The sequence below is a fragment of the Nicotiana tabacum genome, chromosome 5 (genome assembly GCF_000715075.1).
Source record: "Nicotiana tabacum cultivar K326 chromosome 5, ASM71507v2, whole genome shotgun sequence".
NCBI classification, from domain to species: Eukaryota; Viridiplantae; Streptophyta; class Magnoliopsida; order Solanales; family Solanaceae; genus Nicotiana; species Nicotiana tabacum.
This window is the reverse complement of record NC_134084.1, coordinates 24,048,106-24,056,650: the sequence shown is the minus strand read 5'-3', so window position 1 is coordinate 24,056,650 and position 8,545 is coordinate 24,048,106. Positions and strand designations below refer to the sequence as shown.

General features: G+C 39.1%; 1 long non-coding RNA gene across 1 annotated transcript; it reads right to left on the bottom strand.

The window, feature by feature from the left end:
* Positions 1-288: 288 nt before the first annotated feature.
* Positions 289-3,299, bottom strand: LOC107826405 (uncharacterized). The gene is made up of 2 exons (XR_001657274.2): positions 2,724-3,299; positions 289-556 (listed from the first exon to the last, which is right to left on the bottom strand). It is a non-coding gene; the product is annotated as an uncharacterized LOC107826405 (long non-coding RNA).
* Positions 3,300-8,545: the final 5,246 nt, after the last annotated feature.

Here is an 8,545-nt window from a genome sequence, read left to right as displayed (position 1 = left end):
ACAACATGTACATTGGCATGTAGAGATAGAAGAGTTATACTCTTTACATTGTTCGGATCTGATCTACTTTACTGTTTTGATCTGCTCATTTAATTTGAAAGCATGCCTACGTTTCTGCACTGTTATTTATGTTATTAATTGTACCGGTTGAGTTCGTCACTACCTTTCATTCCAAAGGTTGGACTTGTTACTTACTGAGTTGGATATACTGTCACGACCCAAAATCCACCCGTTGTGATGGCACCTAACCCAAACCGCTAGGTAAGCCAATTAACAATTATCTAGTTTCATTTAACTTAATAAATAAATTAAACAAGAGAATTATCTAAATCTTATACATTTCCCAAGGACTGGTAGTACAAATCATGAGTTTCTACGAATGGACTTTACAAAGAAACAATGGAACAATTACACAGTATGTTTGAGAAGTACATAAACAGAATTTTATAGTCTAAGGCTACCGTGAACAAGAGGCAGCTACAACAGGAACGCGGGTACACCTTCAAATCCAGCAACCATCGAATGTAGCAACATCGGCATCCGGGATTTTCACGCACTGTGCAGGAAGTGCAGTATGAGTACAATCGACCCCATGTACTCAAAAAGTAACAAACCTAACCTCAGGTTGAAAGCAGTGACGAGCTAACACAGGATCGGGTCCAAAGCCAATATTTCCACAATAGTTCATAACAACATAAATGCAAGTACAAAAGAGATATCACAAAAGTAAAATACTCAACTCGTTGACAGTTCCAAAAAATGGTCATGCTTTTCAAATATCTCAGTGAAAGAAAGTCCTAGATCTCTTACCAAAAATGCCAAAAGTACGAGTAAGTTTGAAAACTGTAATTTTCTAAATATCCTTTTCACAATAAATAAAATGTTTCATTTTCTTTCTAAATAACAAGTATAAAGTACCTCTCCATACCCACATATCAATGTATATAATAAGTCATGAATGACGCGATACTATATTGCAAGAGGAAGAATGCATCTCTATGCCTGTATGTCATGTATGTATGTGAATGCCATGTATCTCAGAGATGAAACATGTACTCATACTCTCAGAGTAATCAATCTCATTACCTTGCATCCTCTCTTACTAAGCTCAATACTCAGCACACTAAATCACTCAGCGTTGTATAATAACTACTGCGGCGTGTAGCCCGATCTATATATATATACACACTCAATGGGTATCCGCGCTCACTGGGGGTGTACAGACTCCGGAGGGGCTCCTACATCCCTAGCGCTATAATCTGCACGGACAACTCATGTGTTGCATGGGGCAACTCTGTGTGTGTGTGTGTGTGTATATATATATATATATATATATATATATATATATATATATATATATATATATATATATATATATATATATATGGCGTGCAGTCCGATCTATCACACCTCCTTTTTCCTACCCCCGTAAAGGGAGTATGAGAGTTTTTTCCAATTTAAGTGACAATCGAAACATGATTATTTATTTATTTTTCAGAGTCGCCACTTGAGATAGTTTATGGTATCCCAAGTCACCGGTTTAAAATCCCGAATCGAGGAAGTTGACTCTATTTATGGTCTGCGGAGACAGAAATCCGGGTAAGGAATTCTGTTAATCCGGGAGAAAGTGTTAGGCATTCCCGAGTTCCGTGGTTCTAGCAGGGTCGCTTTGATCATACCTGGATTATTAAAATTGTTTTAATTACTGATTTAGAACCTATGTGTATTTGTCTTTTTTAATTAAGAAATTATCTTAAAACGGGTCACGCGTACGTGTACCCATTTGTTTGGCGCATCAAATAATCATGTCATGCGAACGTGTTATTAATAACGCTTTATTATTATTAAGAAAGTTTGGCCAATGTTGCGTGAATGCATACTCCGGTTTTGTTTTTAGAAATCGTAATCATGTCATGCGAACGTGTCCATAACTACGATAGTATATTAAACGTGCCTAAAGCAAACTACGAACATTTATCATTTTTATATCTAAGTTATGAAATTAATACGAGGGCCATGTATGATTAAATTGTAGATGGCACACCTCGGACTATATGAACTAAAATTAATTAGTGGTCCATTAATAACAATTTATTATTAAGAAAAAGTTTGATCGAAGTTGAGCAAATGCATACTTCGAATTGGTTTTTAGAATTATAATCATAAAAAGAACAAGGACAAATAATATGTCAGCTCAATCTATGATATTTCTAGTAAACCCCAAGACCTAGAAAAGGTACTCAAGGCAGCAACACCAAAATCAACAAAACAAAACGAAACAAATTTGAAGATGAACGATTATAAATGATCACAGTGGCTGCCGGTCAGCATCTCCATAAATCAAAGATACAGAAGTTGCAATCAAGTCAGCTATCAACAGAAACATACAAACCAAAGAACAACCCAAGGATTGTTAATTGTTACCAGCTCCAAACCAAAGTACAGGTTTCACACAACAAACACGAAAATAAGAACAAAACCATATGATCTTCTAAAGACGACTTCAATGTTAAACTTGATAACAAAAGTTTCATTTAATACATAAACAGGAATCCAGTTTATAAACAAAGATACGTGCCTTTTTTATTTCTATTTCAATATGATAACAACTGAATTAGAGATCTACTACAAAATAAAAAATAGATCAACACAAAAAGTGAACTTGAAGATTCAACGAACTTGAAGAATTTTAATTGAAGATCAAAGGAATTTAGAGCTTTTACCTGATGAATAAACAGAACGAGCTATTGACCGAACTTCAAACCGGTAAAACTCGACTCAAATGAAACTCCATCGGTTTTAATGGAGGTCACAGAAAAATGTAAAATCTGGCCAGATCTGTCGCCGGAGTGTTCAACAGCGAAACAAAGTGAGGAAAAGCAAGGAATGAGGTCGTTGTGATCGTAGCTGGTCGGTGTCGCAGAGGTTCAGTGGGTGAACTGTTTTTTTGGGTGTCCTGTTTCGTTGTTGCTCGGCTGGAGCTCATTAATCCGACGAGCTGCTGGAGCTCATTTTTCCAGCGAGCTGCTGGAGGAGGAAGACGAAGAAAGCATCAACTATGCCTTTTGTGCTTAAACTTTTTTTTTGGTCTTTAACGTTTGGTCTCTAAGGTTAAAAAAAATGGCTGCCCTTATTTTTTGTTTTCTCTTTTTTGAAGATGAAGCTACCTCTTGAAAAATGAAAAGGAGAAGCCCAGAATCCGTTCTCTTTGATTAGGAAACGGCGGATTGTATAGGGTCTCCGGTGTTATCGGTTGATTGTTGTGTGTATAGGTCTTAGAGTCTAGGAAATTAGGTCTTATTTGTTTTATAGGGTTTTTTAGGTTAGGGGGTATGAGCCTAGGAATTATAGGCTTGGGAATTATGGGTTAGGTCCGAAAATTAGGCTTAAAAATGGGTTGTTTGAGTCCAAATTTTATTCTTTCTCCGTGAACAAGACTAAAAATACTATATTATTTACTAATTAATCCTACTTAAATAAAATAACTATTAAAATAAGACTAACCGTTAAAACAAACATATTTTTGGTATTTTTCAAGATTAAAAATGACTACACAATATTAAGGAAACTATTTTTTGTAATTTTTATTTTCTTGTAATAAAATAAAGTAAAAGAGTCAAAATTAGTTGAAATAGTGATATTAAGCCTAAATTTAATATTTACATGCGAAAATATAAAAAATCTTGGGGAGGATCAAAAATCATGTGTCTACAGTTGTCCCTCTTTGACTAAAAATGCGAAGTATTTTCAGACAAAGAACGACTAGATAGGTTTTTTGACCCGACCCTTATTTAGAGAGATCAAAAACTAAGAAGAAGGAGAATGTGACCGAGCCCTAGTATCTGAGCTGCTTACATATCCTTGGCTATAAAGGAATCATGCTACGTGTAGTTCAGAAGTAGGTGAGATGATGGAGTATATCGAGGTGGAGAGCCGATCGAGGTGCCGTTCCATCGAGGTTCCGGTCAGCGGTCCTGTTATTACATCAAAATAAAAGAAAATGAAAAAGACTAACTAAGCCTGTCAACTATGAATTACAAGATTCCTATCTATAAGTCTTCTGAAGCTTGATCTTGAGTCTTGAATGGTTCTTTATGCAGACTTTGGATTTGAACCTTGACGCTTGCTATTTGCAGGTGCTAGTTCATTCTTCTTCAAATTTTCAGATCAAAACCAGACATACCATGCTTGTGACTTCAGTCATGTCTTGAGCAGCTCACATCTTTCATCAATTTTTGCATTTGGATTCACTTCTTGTCTTTATTTTTTTTTTATTCTGGATTGTGACTAGCTTCCGTTGATCATCTCGGACTGTTGACTCGTATTCTGCCGCGAGCTTCTTTTGTTGTTGACTTGAATTGCATTCTGAAGTGAATTCTCTTATTCTCTAGGTGGCACCTGATTGCCAACATTTGAACTGTATTTCCTTGTTCTCCAGGCGGGCTCCTGATTACCAAAACTGGAATTGTATTCCCTTTGTTACCTTAAATTGTTTTCCCTTGAAACCTATGTTGTTTTCCTTTAAAACTTGAACTGCTTTCCTTGTTCTCCAGGTGGGTGCCCTATTTCCAAAACTTGAACTTTATTCCCTTGAACTCCATGTGGGCGCCTGATTGCCAAAATTTTAACTGTATTCCCTTGCTCTCCAGGTGGGCGCCGGATTGCCAAAACTTTAACTGTATTCCCTAACTCTCCAGGTAGGCGCCTAATTACCAAAAGTTTAACTGTATTCCCTTGCTCTCCAAGTGGGTGCCTAATTGCCAAAACTTTAACTATATTCCCTTGCTCTCTAGGTGGGCTCCTGATTACCAAAACTTTAACTGTATTCCCTTGCTCTCCAGATGGGCGCCTGATTGCCAAAAGTTTAACTATATTCCTTTGCTCCCCAAGTGGGAACCTGATTGCCAAAACTTTAACTGTATTCCTCGAGACTTGACTTGTTTTCCCTCAAAATTTGAACTGTTTTCCCTTGTTCTCCAGGTGGGTGCCTGATTCCCAACACTTGCACATGTTTTTCCTTGAGACTTGAATTGTTTCTCCTTGTTCACCAAGTGGGCTCCTGATTTCCAACACTTGCACTATTTTTCCTTGAGACTTGAACTGCTTCTCCTTGTTCTCCAGGTGGGCGCCTGATTTCCAACACTTGCACTGCTTTTCCCTCGAAACTTGACTTGTTTTCCCTTGTTCTCCAGGTGGGCTCCTGATTGCTGAACTTGAACCGTCTTCCTTTGAACATTGCTGCTTTCCCATTGTTCTCTAGGTGGGTGCCTGATTACCAACATTTACACTGTTTTTACTTGAGACTTGAACTGATTCTCCTTGTTCTCCAGGTGGGTGCCTGATTTTTAACACTTGCACTGCTTCTCCCTCGAAACTTGACTTGTTTCCCTTGTTCTCCAGGTGGGCTTCTGATTGATGAACTTGAATCGTATTCCTTTGAACATTGTTGCTTTCCCTTTGTTCTCTAGGTGGGTGCCTGATTACCAACATTTGCACTGTTTTTCCTTGAGAGTTGAACTACTTCTCCTTATTCTCCAGGTGGGTGCCTGATTTCCAACACTTGCACTGCTTCTCCCTCGAAACTTGACTTGTTTCCCTTGTTCTCCAGGTGGGCTTCTGATTGCTGAACTTGAACCGTATTCCTTTAAACATTGTTGCTTTCCCTTTGTTCTCCAGGTGGGTGCCTGATTTTCAACACTTGCACTGCTTCTCCCTCGAAACTTGACTTGTTTCCCTTGTTCTCCAGGTGGGCTCCTGATTGCTGAACTTGAACCGTCTTCCTTTGAACATTACTGCTTTCCCTTTATTTTCCAGGTGGGTGCCTGATTACTAACATTTGCACTATTTTTCATTGAGACTTGAACTACTTCACCTTGTTCTCCAGGTGGGTGCCTGATTTCCAACACTTGCACTACTTCTCCCTCGAAACTTGACTTGTTTCCCTTGTTCTCCAGGTGGGCTTCTGATTGCTGAACTTGAACTGTATTCCTTTAAACATTGCTGCTTTCCCTTTGTTCTCTAGGTGGGTGCCTGATTACCAACATTTACACTGTTTTTACTTGAGACTTGAATTGATTCTCCTTGTTCTCCAGGTGGGTGCCTGATTTTCAACACTTGCACTGCTTCTCCATCGAAACTTGACTTGTTTCCCTTGTTCTCCAGGTGGGTTTCTGATTGTTGAACTTGAATCGTATTCCTTTGAACATTGCTGCTTTCCCTTTGTTCTCTAGGTGGGTGCCTGATTACCAACATTTGCACTGTTTTTCCTTGAGACTTGAACTACTTCTCCTTGTTCTCCGGGTGGGTGCCTGATTTCCAACACTTGCACAACTTCTCCCTCGAAACTTGACTTGTTTCCCTTGTTCTCCAGGTGGGCTTCTGATTGTTGAACTTGAACCGTATTCCTTTAAACATTGCTGCTTTCCCTTTGTTCTCCAGGTTTGTGCCTGATTTTCAACACTTGCACTGCTTCTCCCTCGAAACTTGACTTGTTTCCCTTGTTCTCCAGGTGGGCTCCTGATTGCTGAACTTGAACCGTCTTCCTTTGAACATTACTGCTTTCCCTTTACTTTCCAGGTGGGTGCCTGATTACCAACATTTGCACTATTTTTCCTTGAGACTTGAACTGATTCTCCTTGTTCTCCAGGTGGGTGCCTGATTTCTAACACTTGCACTGCTTCTCCCTCGAAACTTGACTTGTTTCCATTGTTCTCCAGGTGGGCTACTGATTGCTAAACTTAAACCGTATTCCTTTGAACATTGCTGTTTTCCCTTTGTTCTCCAGGTGGGTGCCAGATTACCAACATTTGAATTGCATTCCTTTTCTCTGAAACTTGAATTGTTTTCCCTTGTTTGCCAGGTGGGTGCCTGATTTCTGAGCTTGACCTACTTTCATTTGAACTTGTGCCGTCTTCCCTTGTTTTCCAGGTGAGCGCTTTATTGCTGAACCTGAACTGCTTTCTCTTGAGGCAGCTTTTCCTTTGAACTATCTTCCCTTGTTCTCCAGGTGGGACCTGATTGCTGAACCAAAACTGTACTCTTCTTGACACTGCTTTCCTTATGTACTGTCTTCCCTTGTTCTCCAGGTGGGTGCTTGATTGTTTGAACCTGAATTGTCCTCTTCTTGACACTACTTTTCTTTTGAACTGTCTTCCCTTATTCTCCAGGTGGGTACCTGATTGTTTGAACCTGAATTGTCCTATTCTTGACACTGCTTTTCTTTTGAACTATCTTCCCTTGTTCTCCAAGTGGGTGCCTGATTACAACAAAACAGACAAAACAAAAGAATTTTTTTTCCCCAGTTTGATATTGGGAACATCTGTGAGTGTTAACCGATTCTTGTTATCAAAATAAGTTCTAAGCTAAATTCCCTTATCCTGAAAAATTTCAAACCAAGTCTCATCTCAAAAGTGAAAAACTTAAATGCTAAATCATACTTCCCAAAAGTGAAACTCTCGTTAGACCTTGTCACTTGCGAGGGTCTCAAAACTTACTAAATCCGGTTATCCAGGAGGGTACTAGAAACTTATTGCGGAGCCTATCTGGCACTTGCTTTCCTCACGGAGGGTTTCTCCGGAACAAACAAAATTTTCTGCCCATGTTTCAATCAAAGAAAACTTGTGAGTTTAAACGTGGTGGTTGGTTTGCGGACTTAACTTTGAGGGCGATTACTCATTCACTTCCCATGGTAACTTCGATTTCAACTCGAAAGACCTTGCCTGTTTATTAACTGACCATTTCTCTATCACCCTTATCACAGAAAATACCTCTGATCCGTTCAAACCCAAAACCAGTCATCCGTTGCATTGTGCTCATGCATTGATATTTATTGAACCTTTGTGTTTCACATGAATCCCAAAGCACGTCAATTGCCACCACTCAGTGTGCATACTGTTCTTTCCTGACTTAAACCACTGGCGTTGGCCTTGAGGTCTATTACTCTTTCACTTGCCATGATAACTTTGATTTCCGCTTGGAAGACCTTGCTTGCCATTGGTCAACCAATTTCTCTGTCAACCTTGTCAAAGAAAATACCTTTGATCCATTCACCCAACATCCTCCATCTGTTGCATTGTTCATGAATTGACATATACCAAACCTTTGTACTTCACATGAATCCCAAAGCACGTTGATTGTTACCAACTCAGTGCACATGCTATTTTTTTCTGACTTATGCCACTTTGATGTGCTAGCCAGATCCCGTTTTGTGCAATTGGAAAGCTGATGGCAAATTTTGAAGTCATTTCTCACTTGTTCTGACCAAACAGACTTAGGAAGAGGAAGTAAACAAGACAAAAAGGAACAGAGTAAAGGACAATGGAAAGAGATGATTCCTAAAAAGAAAACTACAAAGTAGAAACTTATCAGATATGGATTCCAACTCTAATGACCACGACATGCACCTTTGGATTAAGTGGCCTGATCTGTCAAGCAAGTCTAATGTTCAACTCTTGTTGTACCTCTCGCCGTGAAACTAGGCTACATTGCTCCGATTATCCAATTTGATTCACGATCCTTATTCGACTTGTAGTGCCCGAAGGGTTTT